The sequence below is a fragment of the Vanellus vanellus genome (genome assembly GCF_965231255.1).
Source record: "Vanellus vanellus genome assembly, chromosome: 1".
Taxonomy (NCBI): Eukaryota; Metazoa; Chordata; class Aves; order Charadriiformes; family Charadriidae; genus Vanellus; species Vanellus vanellus.
The window spans coordinates 134,520,175-134,541,763 of NC_138905.1; positions in this window are offsets into that span (position 1 = coordinate 134,520,175).

The window sequence follows — 21,589 nt, forward strand, 5'->3', positions numbered from 1 at the left end:
TGCAAAAGGAAGGTTTCTAACAAAACCTGCAAACTTCTTCCAATCATTCCCAGGGAATAAGAGGGTATGACGCTGGTACAGAGTGATCACAAAGCTCAAAACATTAGCTCCAGATATATTAATCCTACCTAATTGGCAACATTCCCCTTGTATCCCCAGGTCCCTCATAATCTCCAGGGTAGTGATCGTGACAGCCTTTCTGGGAAAAGGGAAAGAATAAGCAACCCTTGTGCACACACAGCAGCAACTTCAACCCAACAAGGCAAGCTCACATTTTTCTTAAACTGATTATCACTTTTGAACCCCTTGAGGTTTTTGTTTACACACTTGAGAGATCCAAAAATATTCCGGTTTTGATAGAGTGGTAAGCACCATCCCCTTGAAAGCTGGTATAGCCCAAATCAGCTCATGACTTCAGGAAAAATCTGGCATAAATGAAATTGTCCAAAACAACACAAGTCTGTGGGAAAGCAAGTCTCCTATAGCTTAGGTGAGACATCTACCTAGCAGGTTCCTGTTTCCCTCCGCCTTGCTCTATGATTTCTACATATTTGCTACACTGCCTGGAACTGAAGAATACACCTCAATTTATAGGTAGGTGAAAACATGGAGTCTGGAGATGTTTATAGCGTATGTAGCAGTAAATCGTATTTGGACATAGTTTCCATAGTCCTCCTTCTCTCTCTTCCTTTCAATCATTTTTATGACCATTTTATTAGCATAAGTCAAGTTAAGGTCAAACTGAAACTACAGTTGGTTGCCTAACATTTTCTCTGTGTATAATCCTTATAAATTCCAAATATGCCAACACAAAATAGCGTGACAGGAAATGTTTAATAAATAAAATTAGTCAGAGAAAGGGCATCACCTGTTTTCTTTATTATAAGGTGTCATCAGCTGTATGTGCTAAGTCCACTGTATAAGAGAATTTCTTCAGACATTTAAAGGCTATGTATTACTTCCTTTATACAGTTACTATACTGCCCTCACATATTTGGACTTTTTTAGTAAGAGGTTAGGGAAAGAAACAATATTTCTTCAGTCAGCATCATTCTTTTTTTTTTAAGATGCTGAAGTTAGCTATGTTTTTTCTGCTCTTCTTATCAAATTAATAGTTATGGGCTACACAGGAGGTGACAAAAGCCAGATGGCTTATCTGAAGTGCAGCTCTCTGGAGGTGAACCTGTGGCTCAAGGAACTTGAAACTTCTAGAAGACGGTATTTAGAAGAAATACAGTATTTCCCCCAATCACCGTGTCATCCATGAAATCACTTGAATGTGATCTCCAGAGAGTGACAATGTTAAACATATTCTGACCTAAAAGCAGTCCCACAGAACTACAGGGAAAAGTGAATTTGTCATAATTTGAGTTAAAGTGGAAAAAAAATGACAATTTGCCTGGCTTCTCATGCCACTGATGAATGCTGATGCTTTGAATGAAGTCAATAATTTTCTTCATGTTTTTCAGGGTCTTCTTCTGGGTGAAAAATCACAATGACAGTGCTCTATGAAGCTCTAATCATTGTCATCTCAACTCTGTTTGCGTGGTTCAAAGTATGTTTTGAAAGGCTAAAAAATACAGTTTTTTATAAATAAAGATATTTTGCTTTGGCTTAGCTAACAACACCTTCACTATATATTTCCTTCTACGGGTGTTACTAGGGCAGCACCATAGCAATCTGTGCTAACAATCTCCACTCTCTGAAACCAACTTCAAATAGATTTCTCAAAGGTCACAGATTACTAGTGTGAAATTCTTATCTCCCTTCTAGCTGGCTGCTACAAACAACTGTGCTGTAAAATCTCAGTTGTAAATTAATCAAGTTCCATCTCAAAACAGGGCAAGTCACTGCTACCCTTAGCATCAGTGGCACCTGTTCCTCTGCTCTTTAAAAGGACTTTTCAAAGCGCAGAAGGGTTCATATGTCTACAGCTGTATTGTCCACTATACTGGACTAACATACCTGTTGCATTACTTGGGGAGATGGCATCTGGATTGTGAAGGAAACAGATGAAAAGATCTAGGGCTGGTTTGGGAGACAATGTTCAAAAATGTCTGGTTTCCTATTGGTTTTTCTCTTTTTTTTAGTGCCACAGTAGAAGGAATCTACCTCATTCTCCTTGTTCTGCACCGCCCTGGACAGTAGGCCGTACCCAAATTTCGTAGGAGAGCTTCAAGGCAAGGGACTATTTGCATCAGCCCTGCTTCTTGAAAAGGGCATCTTAGAAGAAAAACTATTGATGTGTTGGCTATCAGAGGCAGGAACTTAAACCTGGAAGGAAAGGTATGTTTGCAACTTATAGACAAGGCCAGCTATTTTGCAAGTGGATTGTGGTGGCTGATGTCCATTGGGAAAAAATATTTATTTTTGAGACAAATGACCTCATCACAAACAGAGTAACATTTAAAAATAGGATAAAGCACAATTGTTTCCAATAATGTCAGAGAGTGGAGCACATAGCACCCATGATTCTCCTTCTTACTTCAAAATTTGGGACTATGTAGGGTTTATTCAGGTCCTCTGAAAAAAGGCTGTGACCTAATCAGACAAAAAGTCTTCTTTGTAAAACTACAAGATATTTGAAAGACAGTCCTCTCATTTTTGCAACACAAATAACCTCACTTCCCTATCCAGTATTGTTAAAATGAAATATGTGCTTGACTAAATCACTGAAGATGTCATAAGAAGGTGAAACAGACTATGTCAAAGTGCTTCTATAAGTCAAACCATTTTTATTTAAATGTATCTCCACTTACATTAAAAATAAAACTGTTTCTCTAAATCATGACATTTAAACTCTGACATTGAAAACTAATTGGAGAAAACAGTTGGACTTTGAAGCTGAACTATTCTTTGAAATTCATCAAACAGATGTAAAACAATGGTAAAAATTACTTATCATAGATTCCTAAAATTTTAATCTGAAAATGCACAGAGTCACATCACTTAGATAATTATTTTTTTACAAGTATAAATCTAAAAATTAATACTGGAATTAAATTATGTTTGAAAAGGAACATCAAATTAATAAACTTGATCATAGTTTCAGTCTGTAGACTGAAATGGAGAAGACAACTGATCCAACTCTAATAAATACAGAAAGCTGGAATAATATTAACTCTTGCCATTAGGCTCCACCACTTCACCTATCACACTAGAAGTCCACTGTCATCATTCCATCTAACACAACACCTCCTGGGTTTCTTAGTTCAGAAAAGAAAAACAATTTCAGATGCACTTTTGAAACTTCATTTAAAAGGCTATAGACTATTGGGACACTAGCAGAAAGCAGTTCAGAAGTCTAAATTAAACAAACTCTATATTAAACAAATTGTCATTTCAGCATTTTTAGAAAAAAACCTGCCATTAAGTCAGGCACTCTCCCTTCTCTAGCCTTGTATTGCATATTCAACTGGGTTTTTAGCTGGTATTGCATATTCATCTGCCCATGCCAAACAAAATTTTACTACTTGAAGTTACTGCAGGACACTGCTCTGCCAGTCCCAAATGCTGAACTGCAGCGATCTGAGGAAGAACCAGGCATGTTTGTTGTTCAAGCAACTGAGTACATTCTCTGTAGTTCACAACCTACATATTTTGTTTACATTCCCTATATAAAGTCAGATTTATCAAAAATCAGAGCTATTACCTAGCAAGTGCTTAAAAGCAATGGTTAATTGATGGTGAATGGAGTTAATTCCAGTTGGGGGCTGGTCATGAGTAGTGTCCCCCAGGGCTCAGTACTGGCTCCAGTCCTGTTTAACATCTTTATCAATGATCTGGATGAGTGGATCAACTGCACCCTTAGTAAGTTTGCAGACAACATCAAGCTGGGTGGAAGTGTTGATCTGCCTGAGGGTAGGGAGGCTCTGCAGATGGATTTAGGCAGACTTGATCGATGGGCCAAGGCAAACTGTGTGAGTTTCAATGAGCCCAAATGCCAGGTCTTATACTTTGGCCACAACAACCCCTGCCAACGCTACAGGCTTGGGGAGGAGTGGCTGGAAAGCTGCTCAGCAGAGAGGAACCTGGGGGTCCAGCACTGTGGCCATAACAACCCCATGCAGTGCTACAGACTTGGGGAGGCATGGCTGGAAAGCTGCCTGGCGGAGAAGAACTTGGGGGTGTTGGTTGACAGCCAGCTGAACATGAGCCAGCAGTGTGCCCAGATGGCCAAGGAGGCCATCAGCATCCCGGACTGTATCAGGAATAGTGTAGCCAGTAAGACCAGGGAGGTGATTTTACCCCTGTACTCGGCACTGGTGAGGCCGCATCTTGAGTACTGTGTTCAGTACTTCAGGGTCCCTCACCACAAGAAGGACATTGAGGTGCTGGAGTGTGTCCAGAGAAGGACAACAAAACTGGTGAGGGGTCTGGAGCACATGTCTCATGAGGAACAGCCGAGAGAACTGGGGTTGTTTAGCCTGGAGAAAAGGAGGCTCAGGGGAGACCTTATCACTCCCTACAACTATCTGAAAGGAGGTTGCAGAGAGGTGGGAGTCGACCTGTTCTGTCAAATAACAGGTGATAGGACAAGAGGAAATGGCTTCAAGTTGCACCAAGGGAAGTTTAAATTGGATATTAGGAAGAATTTATTTACCGAAAGGGTCATCAGGCATTGGAATGCATTACCCAGGGCAGTGGTGGAGTCCCCATCCCTGGAGGTATTTAAGGGTCATGTAGATATAGTGCTTAGGAACATGGTTTAGTGGTGGGCTTGTCAGTGTTAGGTTAATGATTGGACGAGATGATCTTACAGGTCTTTTCCTATCTAGGTGATTCTGTGATTCTAGTAGAACAGGAAAATACAAATATGTCCCAGGGCTTGTGTTAGATGAGAGACTGATGAAACCAAGGGTCACCATTAAGCAAGACCTCCAGTGACTTACATTGCTACTAAGTACCACTGTCAGTTTAGCAATACAAAACACATTGAGTGTCACAAGTGGAAGAATACAGGACAGTGCAGGTGGACCTTTGAGTATGAGACTTTTTATATTTTAAAGATGAAAAACATGGAGCAAATCAGTCCTGTGGTCACGGCACCTTACAGCATCTGTAATGTACATTATGTACATTATGTACATTATGTACAGCTGTGTCGTGGTTTGGCCTCAGCCAGCAACAAAGAACCACGCAGCCGCTCACTCGACTCCCACAGCCGTGGGAAAAATCGGCAGAAAAAGGCAAAACTCATCAGTTGAAATAGTGTAATTTAACAGAACAGACAAAGGGAAGAAGAAAGAAAAACAATAACATCGATAAAGGAGTATAAGAACGCGATTACAGTACCGCCAGGCAGCGCACCGATCGTACCAGCACTGCCACAGCCCACCCACAAGTGGCGACTGACTCCCCTTCCCCGGCTAGCACCTCATAGCTGGGCATGGGTCACGTGGGATGGAATACCTGCCTCCCCTACCGGCTCCCTGGGGAAATTAACCCCATCCCTGCTGGAACCAGGACAAGCTGGTTTGTGAAGAATATAAAAAGCATGATGAAGCAGTTCTCACAGATCCTAACTTAAGTCTACAACCCTTCCTTTCCCCTTAACTCCTATATAGTGTGGAAGGACATCTGTAAGACCCCCTCCTGATGCAAACAGGCTGTGGCTACACTAGTATTTTAATTCAGAGAAGTGCTGAGCTGTTAAAGCAAAAGCCATCGTCCCCACTTTTTGTGCACTGATGCAAATTTCAAAGTGGCTTGGTGTGTGCAGTCTAGGTACCTGTGGAGGAATTAAACTAGATTATTTGCTCCGTGTGCATATCATGAACAATTCCCCTTAGGACACACAAATCTTAACCTAGTACTCTTTGGATCACCACCACAAAATCCTCAAGCATTTACTGAGGCCACATGCTTTAACAGGAAGTCCTCAAAACACCAAGAGTGGTATTAAGAAATACAGATATGCTTGTCATGTTATATAAACAGGCAATGGCATCTGTGCTCTTGTATTTACTGTCAGGCACCATCCATCAGGTCTTGCTTACTTCTGTACTTATCTATCCTACCCTTCTGCTTTGATACCCTTTGCACTTCTTACCTGCTGTACTTTCTTTTCTGATTCCTAATTTGAAACCCTCATTTCTTCCAACAGCCTCTTTTACTCCACTCCCTCTTCCACTGCTGTCTTTCCTGATGGCAGAACCAACCTTTCCAGTGCCTGAGAACCCCTGTAGTTCAGCATGGGGTGCAGATGATATGACACTGCCCATCAGCCTGGACCACAAGAGGCCCAAGAGCTCCTATAGCAGCAGCTAAAGCCAGTGAAATCACAGGAGGTTGCCACCTCATAGTTGCCACCATGAGGTGAGAGGTCTATTATCAGTGTCGTACTGAATTCCAAATGAAGGGAGGCATCTTCCTGAAAACGTGTGACAGCAATTAGACCCTAGGCCAGCTCATGTCATCCCAGTATAGAGCTCCTGAAGAGATATCTGTCCACGGCTGCTTCAAAATCCAGGTGCTATACTGGGAGCCTTGCAGAAGACATTGTATTTGAGGAATTAGTAATCTTGAACAGGCCACATCTGCTCTATTGGGCCTTGCTCTTAGGGCTTGAGAAGTCCATATGTTAGTATGCAATCTGTAACTTACAATATCTTTGGGAAAGGTAAACCATACGTGGGTCAAAGGGTGGAATGTAGCGATCCCGACTGGGAGACCACAGTACACCAAGGAACCAGTGACCCACATAACAGCTAACCTGAGCTGGAGCAAGGCTGTGCCGTGCTGAGCTATGCTGCATGTCCAGCCTGGCCTTCAGGCTGTGCTGTTGTGACCTGTGCCCCTCTAGCTTGGACCATTCTTCAAACAGAACAGTCAGAGCACAGCCTGGAGCAGACTCACCACAAACACCTTAGCCTTTAAACAGGGGGCAGACAGGAAGAAAGCTTTACTGCTGAAAGCTTTGGCAGCAGGAAAGGGAAGGCAATCTCTGGGACTCAATTCAGAGCAGGGAGCATGCGCCATGAGGCTGAAAGGGCATGGTCACTCTGAGCAGTGCTTAGACTTTTGGCTGAAACACAAGACATGATTTCTTCTAAGAGTTGGAGTAAGAGATGAGGTGGAAAGCTTTAGACTGTCAGAGGAGAGTGGAAGGACAGGATAAGAGGCTGCCTTTCTTTCCTGTAAAGCTTCATCGGCCAGCTCCACCTCACTAAAATGTTATGGTCAATCACTACTCATCTTTCACTAGCTGTATGCTGAAACCTTCCTGAGGGACTGAATCTATAAACACTAGTTCTGAAGAAAGCATAATACACCGGATTAGCAGAAAGCATGTGGGATGGCTGCTTTTTCTATAATGACTGGATTTTTTGGTAATGTAGTTGCACTGTGAAAAACAAACAGCAAATACAATTGTAATAAAAGACAGTGAACTTTCTACCCACACATCAGATTTGGGAGAACCTAAAACAATGCTTCCAGCAGGTTCTGCCCTTCTTCTGGAGGGATCCACTTACTTCTCCACTACTCTGGAGCAAAACAAGCACATAAATACCATGAAGATTACAATGGCTCTGGCTACCCTCGTATTGTTCTCTTCTCCAACATGAATCCCCAAGTTGTACCTGAGTTGTGCTCAAGACTTACCCACTGTTTCTCTGCTGCTTTTTGGTCTGAGGAGCCTTGCTCCCATTCTCTGCCTCAAAATCCCCTGACAAGTCTGGCAGTCATCCAATGTGTTATTTAAATTATCATGTGGGGATTGCTGTGTTTTGCTTCTGCACTTTTAGGATTCAGCCTAGGTCAGGCTTACAGTCTTTCTACAGTATCTCTAAAAGCTTAGCCACGCACTTTCAAAAATATTAAATTTGGGGTTCTTATCTAATCATATGAATCTGGGAGGTGAGGAGCCCTAGAAAATATACAAAGGTGTTCACAGCAAGAGCTGATAACACCAGAGAGGTCCTGTTGTAAAAGGCACCACAGGTCCAGGATAGGTGATGTGGATAAGTCTTACTTGAAAAGGGTTGCTTGTCCTAGCAGGAAACTCCTCATGCAGTAAACTTTTCTAGGGAAACTCCATTTGCATATACAAAGTGAACAGATGAAACTATTAAGTTTAGTGTCCCAACCCTTTAACCTTGCACAATGTTCTCAGAGAGAACAGCCAGGTACCGCGTGCAATCTGCCCATCAGAGGCTGCTACCTGTTAACTTCAGATAAGTCATTAAGTGGTTTCAGGTGATAGACAACCTACACTTTCTAAAGAGCCTAAGAGAACTTAAGACTTAGCTCCCCTCAAATTTTAGTAGGATCAGTGCACATTCCACCACTGCACACAGCCTCTGTAGAACCCCACTGCAGAAATTGTCTCTTTAATACAGGTGTAAATAGTTTGAGTTTGTTTCTGAAAATCTGAGATGCTGAAAAAGGTCTTTAAACAGAAGTAAATCGATCAAAAGTCACAGACGTCTGTTTGCAAGCAGCATTTAGCCTTCTGCATTTTCAGCGAAGAGGTATATTATTCCTTCTCCAGCCTGACACCTAGAAAATTCCCTGTTGCACATAACACATTGTTAAGGCTAAATGAGACCCTTTCTAGGCAACTTCAACGTACTTCCCTGAGCCTATTATATAAATGAATGGAACAAAACTGATATAACCATCAGCATATCAGTGAATCCAAACCACGAGGAGACTTGAACAACTTTGGAAAGTGACTGAATTGGCTGTAGGTAACAGAGAATAAGGCAGAATGAACTCATGAAGACCGAAGTTTCTGAGCCAGGAGCCAAAGTACTTTCTCCTCCATCTTGCAATTTTATCAATAACCATAAAACGTAATTTTAAATTAGGATTTCAGCATTCCAGAGCTCAGTCGTAAATAAGTTTTAATTATTTTGTTTCCAAGTTTTAAAGCTTTTCCTTCCATGAGCTGTTACTCTCTTGCATGAAATAAATAAAAGGAAAATATACTCTGAACGTCTTAAGAAACTGTTGATTGATTGAAAAAATAACAAACACTATTCCTCTTCAAGATACAGCTTCCAATAAATTAAGACTTCTATAAATTTTGTGCAACCCATTTTCAAAGAAAGGGCAAAAAATTATGACCTATACTATCTAAAGGACTATACTGAATGTTTCCTTATTAATATGAAGGGATTTGATCAGGTTCATAAATATACATTAATCTGTAGCAATGCTTACTGTACGATGAATATAGATCAGAGCTATGCCTAAAGAAATATCCAGAAGAAGTTGGTACACTGCATTAACTGTAGTTTGTAATTTATTATTATGCCCTTTTAAATTACTTCCTTACCAAGTATGAACTCTTTTCCATATCATTTGACAATCTGGATGGGAAATACTATGCCTGACTAGTCTTGCTTTATATTTATCACAGAAAAATCTAGTACCTATAAAATTCTCAGCTTAAGGAGCTATTGTAGTTTTTAAAGCTTTACATACATTTAGTCATGTTTAAATATGGACCATCCAAACCTTTAATTAAAAATGTGCCTGAAGTAAGGAGTATGGATTTACTTAGGTGCAGGCTGCACATTGCTGAGGAATAAGCAAGAAGATGATGAAATGGCCCAACAGGTTCTCTCCTGCTTGGAAACAGAAGAAAACCAGAAAATGTTTCTTTCATTTCCTTTTCTGTTGACTTCTTTAGTTTACTATTCAGATAGGATTAACTAATGCAGTAGGTTTTGTTCTAGTTACAGCACACAGAAAAGCTCTGATTTTATGTAAAATCAGCTTTCTTAGTAATAGAAAATTGAAGTTAAAAGCAGCCTGTGTGTGAAGAATTAGTGACAGCCACTATGCAGCCAGTAGCTACGTCTTTGAAGCTCTCTGGTGGGAATTTCTTATAAATATGCCAGAATTTAAACAATTCCTTATCCATTCAAAGTCTTGTTTTATGTTTCATTCCTTATTAAAAGCCAGATGGTGCACAATCTTAATGCAGATATATAAATAGGAGCAAAAAGCTTGGCGCAAATCTAGCTTGGCGCAAATCTGAGAAAAGAACTTGATATGTGGCACATGAAGCAGTGGGAGAACTCAGCACTGATTTGAATTGCTTTGATAACCCTCAAAGCTTTCTGTACATGCAACACCAAAACAAACACTTCAGCTTATACCTCTCCCAGTCTCTGTCAACTCATCCTCCTTCACCAACATCATCCTCAGATGGTATTAGTATCAAGAAAGACAAGCAGAATTGCCAGTCTACCATTAGAGTAGTGTCTCCTGCAACTTTGTCTCCTTTGAGGAATATAAAGTAAGACAAAGGGAGTCCTGAGAAAGGGCCATGGCTTTGCTTGCCCATCCCTACAGACAAAACAGTCTGTCTGCCCCTGGGGTCAAGAAGAAACATGACTCCCGGAGTTACTTGTTGATCCCTTCCATGAAAAGCACCCTCTTTTTTGCTCCTATCACACAATATATCTCTGACCATCCACAAGAAATTACCTCACTGGCACCCACCCTCCAGATACTTTGACTTGCTAGGCCATTGGCTACTCCATCTTAACAGCATCTTTCCCAATATAGAAAATTGTCTTTTGATCATCACCAAGGATGACTGGCTATGAAAGTGCTGTTAATGAATTCTGCCTGAGCGGAGACATCTATTATTTATTGCCAAAACTGCTGTGGACTTTACAGCAGGAACCAACCTCAGCAGTCAGTTTGTATTCATTCTCTGATTCCTGGAAATGCAAAAGAAAATTCCTTTTGCTCTTCCTCTTATCTGTTGTTTTTTTTGCAGTGAGTACTTTTTTTATTTTTCCTATTTGTTTGCTTGGGTTTTGGCTGGTTTTATTGTATTCCTAATTTTAAAACTGTTATTGGTTTCATTACAGCATGAACACTATTAGATTTGGTTTTGCAGTACACTGATTTTTGCACACAAACTAAGCACAGCAGTTGTATAATGGCATGTTACACATACACAACAGAAGTACATCGCTTTTGTTATATCTTGCTACCTGGCAGGAATTCTTATTGTTATTTTCGTATAGACTGTGGACAGTATAAACATGGATGAGATAAAAGTTAAGGTATATTGGATTTATGTGGCAAGGTTTTGGTAGCAGGGGGGTCGAAGGGGTGACTTCTATGAGAAGACACCAGAAGCTGTCCCCATGTCGAACACAGCCAGTTTCATCTGGCTTCAAGACAGACCTGCTGCTGACCAAAGCTGAGCCCATCAGTGACACTGGTGGTCCCTCTGTGATAACATATTTAAGAAAGGGTAAAAAGCTGTGCAACAGCAGCTGTGAGAGAGGAGTAAGAATATGTGAGAAAAACAGCCCTGCAGACACCAAGGTCAGTGATGAAGGAGCAGGATGAGGTGCTCCAGGTGCCACAGCAGAGATTCCACTGCAGCCTCCGGAGAAGACCATTGTGAAGAAGGTTGTCTCCCTGCAGCCCATGGAGGACCATGGTGGAGCAGATATCCACCTTGCAGCCTGTGGAGGACACCACACCACAGCAGGTGGATGTGCCCTGAAGGAAGCTGTGACCCATGGAGAGCCTGTGCTGGAGCAGACTCCTGGAAGCAACTGGGGCCCATGGAGACAAGCCCATGCAGAATTAGGTCTTCTGGCAGGATTTCTGACCCTGTGGGCAAACCACGCTGGAGCAGTCTGTTCCTGAATAACCGCACCCCGTGGAAAGGACCCATGCTGGGGCAGTTCATGAAAGACTGTATCCAATGGATGGGACCCCACGCTGAAGCAGGGAAAGAGCATGAGGAAGAAGCAGTGACAAAGTGGTATGAACTGACCACAACCCCTATTCCTCAGCCCCCTGAGTCACTCAGGGGGTAGGAGGTAGAAAAGTCCAGAGTAAAGTTGAGCGTGGGAAGAAGGGGGGTGGGGAGAAGGTGTTTTTAGATTTGTTCCTATTTCTCATTATTCTACTCTGATATTAATTGGCAATAAATTAAATTGATTTCCCAAAGTCGAGTCTATTTTGCCCATGATGGTAATTTTTGAGTGATCTCCCTGTCCTTATCTAGACCCACGAGCTTTTTGTTGTATTGTCTGCCCCTGTCCTATTGAGGAGGGGGAGTAACAGCGCAGTTTGGTGGGCACCTGGCAGCCAGTCCAGGTCAACCTGCCACATAAGGTTAACCACAAGAACAAAAAATGTAATTTTCTAGAGTGTTCCGATGTCCTGGGTTGTTCAGGTAGATGCCTGGCGCAGACATAGGATTGAATGCCAGATATACAGGATAGCAGCCAGAGCTGGTCAATGGCTCTGAATGTGAACTTCTCAATCAGTTGCTCTGTTCTTCAGATCAGATGAAGAGAACGGTAGGTAGGACAAGTATATCCTACTATTAAGCAGAATGAAGAAAAGGGAAATTTTTATGTTCAGCTCTACCTGCAACAGTTCAAGAAAATTTCAACCAGTTGTCAAAAAAAATATAAAGGAAATGCAGCATGAAGCTTTTCTTTTTCAAAAAACAAATATACTGGGCATGAAATCTCCAATAATCTCCCACTCCCATTCACATGCACTCCAAGTTAAGAGGTGGTTTTTTTTCTCTGGATGACATTTTAAGGACAGGCTGCCAAGCCCATCTGTCCCCTCATTTGCAGTTAATTCTTGTTTGCATGAGCTTTCCACATGCTGTTCAATTTTCTGGTAGAGAACAGTTAGTTTTCTTTCTGCAATGGGTTTCCTTTCAGAGAATATGCTGCCCTCCCACCATCTGAGGAGCTGCAGCCTTCACGGAAAATTATGGGTGATCAGTATCTCTGAAAAATAACCAAAATGAATACTCAATACACTCAAACACTCAACTTGAAAAGTCATGTGCAGCATGCCCATTCAACTGGGCATCTTGAAACAGAAGCATCCAAAGTCAGAGGGCAGTTTTGGCCTATGATCTTCCCTGACATTATTACTGCAGTTTTGTCAACTGCCTAATGAATTCCACCACTATATTTGCAAACAACATCTCCACTACCTGTGATCTGAAAACAATGCCTCAGTCTCTAAATAGCTGTGTAACAGGTATGGCCACTCAAGTAGTTCTGATGACACTACCAACCACAAGAGGTGGAGACCTCAGCCTTCCACATACTGTTTTTCACACTGCTGCATAATTGCAGCTCTAACAATTTCGTTTTTAAAATCTTCTATTGTAACAAAATTAACATTTATTTAACTGCATAAAAATAATAATAAAAAAAAGCAGAATAATTTTGTCTTTCCACTATCAGAAGAGCTGAGCTTGAAACCAAAGGAGCAAAAAACCAGACATTATCATATTAGAAAGCCACTCTAACTCCCATGGAGGAAAATGAATCATTCTCTCTTTGAAATAGCAACAGCTGAAAAACGTCCTTTAGGATAACAATTAGAATTAATCTTTGTCATCAGATTTTGTGATATTCCTCATTGTGTTCAGTGCAGTGGAATATGCTCCTGGCTTCTTAGGACATATCATCTAATCACTACAGATTTCTAGATTCTCACAATGGATTTCCTTTGATCGGATCTATTAATAATCTATTCTGTAAGTGAGACAACTCAATGACAGAATTTCAAGAAATAATTCAGATTTACTATTCTGTCCCCCTCCTTTTCTTCTTTTATGATTTTTCCTTTCAATCTTTTTTTTCCATTTAAATATTGGTATTATACAATAAAACACAAACTAGAGTTTTATTATACAAAGACTATGTATGTCAAGTTTGAATCTAGAAGGAATTCCTAAAGGCAAACTGTCTGCATATTCAAACTTTTAATTTCCAGCATGCTTACATCAGGGTTTTTGGTGGGAGAGAAGGGTGTCTGTATAACAACAGTATTTATTGAAATAAAAGGGAATTAGGTTTGGAAAGTAATAAATTGCCCTACATAGATCTCACCATAGTAGAATCTGCAGATACTTCATGTTCATGAACTAACATTGCCTAATGTGCTTGTAGATTAGAGTGTAATTTTCTCTGTTATCAGATAAATTTCTACTTTACTAATTACCCAAGAATGCCAAGTCCTCTGCTTTACCCACTTAATGGCATTCTTTGTATAGCACACAAAGATATATGTCTCCACAGCCTATGCATTTGTGTCTAGTTTATAAAGTACCCAATGCACTTTGTCCATCTCCAACTTGATAGTTTCTTGGCAGAACCTTCCACACTTCTCTTTCTCTGTTTCTTTCTCATCCAGCATTTCACAGTTAATGATGCTGTTTCATTGTTGGTATACACAAAAGGAGAAACTGCATTGGCTGTTGCTTAAGGTTTACTTGATACTTTGAAAGTTAGGTTATCTGTCAGACTAAGCTGCGATGTTTGCCATTTGGGAAACGGTTACTTTCAAGTTTGCAGCCTTCAACCTTTTACAGTAAGCACCATAAAACCTGTTTCTTAACCAGAAACTATTTTGCTCTGTCTTCTTAAAAGATGCAAATGACAGTTATTTCCCCATATCCTAACTACTGAACACACAGAGAGGACTAAGAGGCTTAAATTACATCAAATGAAGTTTAGGTTAGACCTCTAGAAGAAAGCTTTTCTGATTCTATGAATAGTGAAACACTGCAAGATACCACTGAAAGAAAATGAAATTGTTGCCATTAGGTGGTAACAAGGACCTTTAATGGAAGATTTTCAGGGAGAGGTTATATTTCTTCATTAGACTAAGTGATACAATTGCAAAAAAAAATGGACATTTCTTGGGGCACATTAGCCCTTCTTTAGATACAATAACAGCACAGCAAACATTAAACTAAGTGCAGGCTGAGACTAAACTAATTGACAAGATAAACTGAGGCAGTAGATTGCATCAACAAAAGAGTGAAGGTGTAACAAAGACAGCATATGAGGAAAATTATACATGATCATGAAAACAATATCTCGATTGAGGTTTCAAATTCATTAAACCATATTACAAATTTCAGTCCTCATTTTTTAAGCTTATTTTCCGTAAATCTTCATCAAGGATCCAGACAGAGCAGTCAGAGATGGACGAGCTGTTTGTTGAAACATATTCATGCTTATAGCTACTCATTTCTATTCTTTATGGGTTGCCCACATGAATGTATTCTGCTGCAGAGAGGTTGTCCATTTTCACTCACACTTTCCAAGAATGCGGTGAGGGAGATGATACACCACAAAAACCACTCTTGTGCATGACTCGTACAAGTGCCTTTACAGCAGAAATTTCACTGCAATGGAAACGTGTTTGTCACTCTTACAAGGTCTGGTTTCATTTAGTGTTTGTTGATCTACAGGAAGTTCATTCCTGGTGATGAGTTCGGCCAGGTTGAGAGGCTGCAAAGTGGGAGATGGAATCCAGGAAAATGTTTTTTAAATCTCATTTTCTTCTATATAAATTGCTGGTAACAGAGATTTCAGCATCAGACAACATGCTCTTGTATGTTTTGTGAGACGTTTCTTCTTTCACCCTAGTGACAGAAAGTTGGCTTATTCAAAAAATATGATTTATTTGCCTAGAGGAATGGCTTTGATGTAAGTCCTCTTTGAGTTTCTGAGGCAGGTGATAAGATCATTTTTTCATGGACAGGTGTGATAAGCATCCAGACTGTCAGATACAATCAGGGCCTTTGGGGTGTTTTAGAGGGTTTCTGATGTTGTGGAGAAAGGTGTTTGGGTCAAGAGGTTTTCTGCATATAGTAGATTCTAAGTTGCAATTTTTATGATGCTCATGTAACTGAAAAAATGGATGTTGTGGACTGGTACTCCCGAGATAGTTTTCTACCAGTTGTTATTAATGAGATACTGCAAAAACAATGAAAGTTCCCTATCCAGGTAAGCAAGGTGGCGAAGGTGATCTGTGTTAGGTACAGTAGCAGTTTAGTGATTCAAGTATCTAAAAAGTCTTCCTAGCATTATTCCCAAACCCTGTTAATTAGTTCAAGAACTATCTCGATGTCCCTAACTATGCTTAGAACCTAAAGAAAATGGTGGCTGTTTAAACTGGACAGATGGGAGCCTGGCCCAAATGATCTGCCAAGGCCCCCTCCCTGAATCATGCTTCATAGTTCAGTGTACCATACATATAGTAAGAATGTAAAGGGAAATTCTCCACGGTGTTGAGAAACAACTTTGGATTCACAAGGGGGATAGGTAATCTAGCAATTCATGTGGCATAAAGACAAAAAGAAAGATGGTACTTTTCACTACTGAGGGGAGTATAGAATGGCTTCTTTCTGAACCAAATTTTTTTTTTGTTTACCCAAATACATCTTTCAAACTGCAATAAGAAGACCAGTAAAATGAAGATACAGTGATAGATAAGATATTCAAAAACAGAACTTGATTGCATTGCCATTTATATTTTGTTTTGGAAGAGGTATGAATTAAGGACAATTAATAAATTCAGCTTGATACCCTTTCTAAATAAAAAGGGGGTTATTTATATTTGACCTAATTAGAAGAGGAGGTGAGCATCTTCAGACTTCAATTAAAGTATTCACTATTGACTATATCCATAAACAGCAGCTGCACCAATATTCTAGCAAATTTACAGAAAATAAAACATCTTTTATCAAATTATGCTTCCCTATAGCACCACCTCAATAGAAGATGGATGAGACAGTAAAAATGAGACTGAAAATCACAGACCTTGAGGAACAAGAAATCTAAAGCTTATATGTTTAGAACTTTTAACAAGATTTTAAAATACTAAATACCATTAATTGTGTTATCCAAACTAACAATTGACTTACATCAAAGCCATTCCTCTAGGCACTTCTTTCTTTTTCCATGTTAGTTAATGTGTTAACATTGCACAGTATTTCACCTTAGACTCCAGGTAACAACAAAGTTTGTCTATCTCTAAAATAGTTTTACTTAGTCATCTTTACCCCTTCATTTTCTGGAGTTTGAATTTAGAGATTATACTTACTATCTCCAAATGAAAACTATTCATCCTTCATTGCACAAAAGGTGACACTTTGTGCTGATGAGGATCACTGCTTCCTTGACAGATTCATTTTAGAAATCAAAACTTTTTTTTTTTTCTCTTAAAGAGATTGTTGATTTTCACTATTTAATGACAAAGATACATAGTAAAGAACTTGTCTGGTTTTAGCATAAAAGCTCTTGGTTCATACAACAAGATCTAGCTGCTTGGAATGAAGGATCAGGGTAACTCTCGCTAACAAAAGTGACGATGCTATTCCACACAGAGCGATCAAGTAGTATGGAGGAGGAGGAACAATACACCATACAGCAATGTGATGGGAAATTAATCAGGTTTTAGCCATTAAGCTTACAGCTGTCATCACATGGTTTGTCTATGTTCTGTAAGTATTTTGTACAGCATGAGGTTCAGTGTACGTACATCTATGGCACAAATGGCATCCATGGAAATGTCTCCTTATTTTGAAAGCACATAATCTTCAGTTAAATAAAGGTGAAAAACCTCAAGTGGATTTCAGTTCTACTGTTTGAGGTGGACTGGTATCTCATGCATTGTAACTGGGCCAAACCTACTGTTTATATATATCTTCAGCCCATAACATGGGCATAAATCCAGTATCAGACACAAAACAAACTATTGGTAAACTAGTAGCCACTTACAGGAAAGGTGTGGATCCACAGTGACTAGACTGATGTGATAGGATTAGATGTCTGTATCTGAGGGAGTAACCTAATCTCCTTTGGTCCTATGGAGAGAGGAATTTCTGGAACACAACTCACTTCAGCCCAAGACGGATATCTAATGTACATCAACATGAACCCTGACCTTAAACCATCTGGTCATTTGCACTGACTATGAAGAGAGATCAGAGTGATCTAGTTTACAGCAGAGTTTAATGTTATACATGTCTAAGGTAAAATGAATCCCACACATCACTTGACTTCTGGAAGATGATCTGAAACGTGAACTTGTCTTTGTTTATTTATAAAGATACAAAGTCAAAGAAGAAATTAAACTGCAAAACTCATGCTCAGAAGAGTTTTATTCATCTTAATGAACTCAGATTACATTCCATTTATGTTAGTACTTCAGATGCTAAATAATCACAATTTAGTAGAAAACGTGTGCATGGGTCACCTGGCGCTTTACGTGGTAATATGATATAATTGTATACAAGGCTGATGTCAGTAGAGAAGACCTGTTCAAACATTATTTGAAAAGATGCCATTCCACACATTTTTTAACAGCTTTGTACAGAACGTTCAGACACACATCATAGGCTAAATCCGAGGACCTGCAACCCAGAAGATTCTATTCTCAGAAAAGTTGCAAACTATTGTAGAGTGTGAAAGTCTGTATCACCTTTGATCTCTGTGAGTGCCAGTGATGTCAACAGACACTTCTGTCTGGATTAAGGGTAATACACATGGCTCTGACAAACAGAGCTACTATTTCAACTTTACCTTTAGCAATACGACAACGCTGTTTCTTTTTTTCTTCACTGTAGGGAGCAAAGTAGAGAAAAGACCTCTAACAGGTGCCAGGCATCTTCAGCCAAGCTCTCTCATTAGCATGAATCCTAATGCACCAGCCCTTCAGGGAGCAGCTAACTGATACCTGCTGATTCATTCTGACAGATGCTATCAAGTCACTGCACATTTTCAAGGAAAATGACGCAGGTGTAGCTACACGCAAGTGGGATTCATAAGAAGTCCTATGTTCAATGGAGCCTGGATGAGTTGCTCTCTCTTAAGTAATCCATTCTTGAATACTCCCCTCTCATAGTTGCCCATCCTAGCCTTTGTATGTGTAGATCCACCTCACCAGACCATCTTGGCAGGTATTACTCTGCTCTTCATGTGATGCAGTAACCCCATCCCAGCACATGCTGTAGAAAGTCAATCATGCTCTTTGATAATAGGTAAAGTATTAAGTAAACAACGATATTACTTCTGTCTAAAGGCTGAAGCACAGGCAATGTCTCTCCAGAGACACAAAAGACTCTCTAAGAAAAGCCTGGGGGAACTTGAAGCTTTAGGAGCAAAACTGGATATAGCTAATAGATTTTAAGAGAAAGATGTAGCTTTCTTGAGTATTAAGAATAGAAAGAATTTCTCTTAAGGCCAGCACAGAAAGACAATGCAGCTCCTCTGCCAATGACTGCAATAATGTAGGTAGCAACAATTTAATTGCTGCATTACACACTTTGTGGATTAATCATATAAAAATAAGCATAAATACATAGCTCTGGTTAGTGGTGCGTAATGAGTTTTACCCCCCACATCTCATTCCCTTCTTATTTCCTCATGGCACCCATTTCCTCTTTCTCTTTCCCTGACTGTGGAAGAGAAACGTCTGCACCCGTATTCAGGACTGATTCAGAGGTCCTGCTCGATCACTTGCTCCACAAACAATAATAGTGCAAAAAAATCTCACCAGTTTCTCATGTAGCTGGAAAATACATTGAATTCACAGTGCAGATAAAACTGTGCTCAAATGATCACAACATATGGAGGAAGGATAACCTAAATGATTTAGGCTAGTTTAGTCAAAGCTTAGTCCAAAACATCCGTTCATAAACCATAGGAATAGACTCTAGCCCCTGCTGTGTCAGCCAAGAAATGTAAACAGGCCTGGGTAGTTACCTCTTGTGCTTACCTCTAAAATAGCTCTACAGCAGCATTCCAGCTGTGGCAACACAAGGCACAACCCAGCTCACCTAGAAGGTATCTGGCACATATCCTTTTTTAAGCTATACTTAGTCAGCTATCAGAGCCTGAGCCACCGTGTTCAAAACTAGCACAAGTGTGTTTATACTGGATTTCCACTCACAGCTCTGCCGGCAGTACATTTGTAGGATTAAAGCTTTGTCACACCAAAGGACTGGGGGAATCCTATGGCATTTAAACACTGAGCAGCACCATGAAAAATATATAGTAAGGAATAATCCTACACCAGCTGGGGAGATAGTCTCAGGTACGTATTATGATGCGACATCATTTTTTACGGCCAATGATTTTTATGCCTGATTCAATAAAAAATAATTCTGTGATACTCTTTCCCACAACTGAATTACCATTACATGGGTATTCTGTGAAATATGGAAACATACAATTTTTTTAATACTTTTAAAACTACTGAAATTGTGTAGTTTCCAGCCCAAATTTATTCTGTAATACAGCCCTGGACCTGCATAGCAGAACGTCAAAGTATTTTCATTGCTCATCTGACAGGTAATATATTTTAACTAAGTGATCTACCTATACATATTACAAATTATTAATTGTCAATTAGATATACTGGTAATACAGATAATTATATGTTTCAAGTAACAGACTTGTACTTTGACATGCATTTGCAGACTAATTAGCACTTCTGGCAAGCTTCTAGAAATAGAGCATTCAAAGTAGCAGTAACAAAGTAGTTTTGATCCAGTTCTTTCTCTTACGCTTCTTTTAGCCCATGACTTTTTATTTTATTCTCCACACATTTATGTTTCACCTTAATGGGAAGTATTTAGCCTCTCAGAAATACATATATTGTTCCTTACAGAGATTACTGCAAATAGTTTATTTTGCATCTGAAGACTAAAGCAAAACAATCCAAAATTTTCTCATCCCCACGAATTTGGGTTTTCAACGTAGCAATTAATCCTGTTCCAAGGGCTTGGACTGTAAAGAGCAGAACTATTTGGTGGCCTTGTTGAAAATGTTTCCATAGACAGATGGAAGTGTCATCAGGAAAGGGTTTTGAAGGCAGTGCTGACCGAGACAACAACTAGTGGAATGTAAGAAACCTTTCTCTATTAAATGGTCCTGCCTGCAAACCAAAATGTAAAACCATAATTCTGTTTCCAAACAGCACTTGGAAGGTTTTTGGTCATGCACTAATAAAAACATGCATTGGAAAGAAAACAAAAGGCAAAACCTTGAAAGTCACTAAGAATAAATTCTTGCCCTCTGGACAGCTCTATGGCAAAGATCAGCTGTTTTTCTCTGAGGCCAATGACAAAGGACAGAATTTTTACCCATGATTGAACACATACAAGAATGATTTTGTGTCTGTTTTCATAAATTCTAGAGAAAGGCTTTTAGAGGTGTCCATGGGGAGATCAGTAGAAGGAATGCTGTTCTCCGAAATCCTAAATGAAAGAGTTTTTTATGACTTCTGCTGGTGAAGAAAATCCTAACGACTCAATGGTCTCTTAAGACCTACAACAGAGAGAACAGAGGAACTGGGGGTCTACAATGCATGGGAATTTATGGATGTTTGTGGTGTCTCATTTTTTCTACCGTGTAAGGGGGTGGAATGACTAGAATTTTTAAAAAATGAGAAAAACATTACTAAGAAAACACTTTTTTTACCAATTGCAGGCTTCATCCCAATAGCACAGTCTTTGCCAACAGCTTCCGGTTTTGAGGTTTATGAATGAAGTTATCTATCTAAATCTTAATATAATAACTTATGGTTTCCATATTTAATTTTCCATGACCTATCTACTTGAGGGACTCTTAAATCAGTGTTGGAATGAAACATAAACCTTTCCAAAACTACAAAGCTTACTAGCAGATCTTCCTTCAACAATAAGACACATTGTAACTGTTTAATATTCTATTTATTAAGACCATACAGAGTTTTACAGTGAGATACAAGATACATAAAGACTCATAAAATACACCCAAGTCTTATAAGAGAGTGGGGTTCT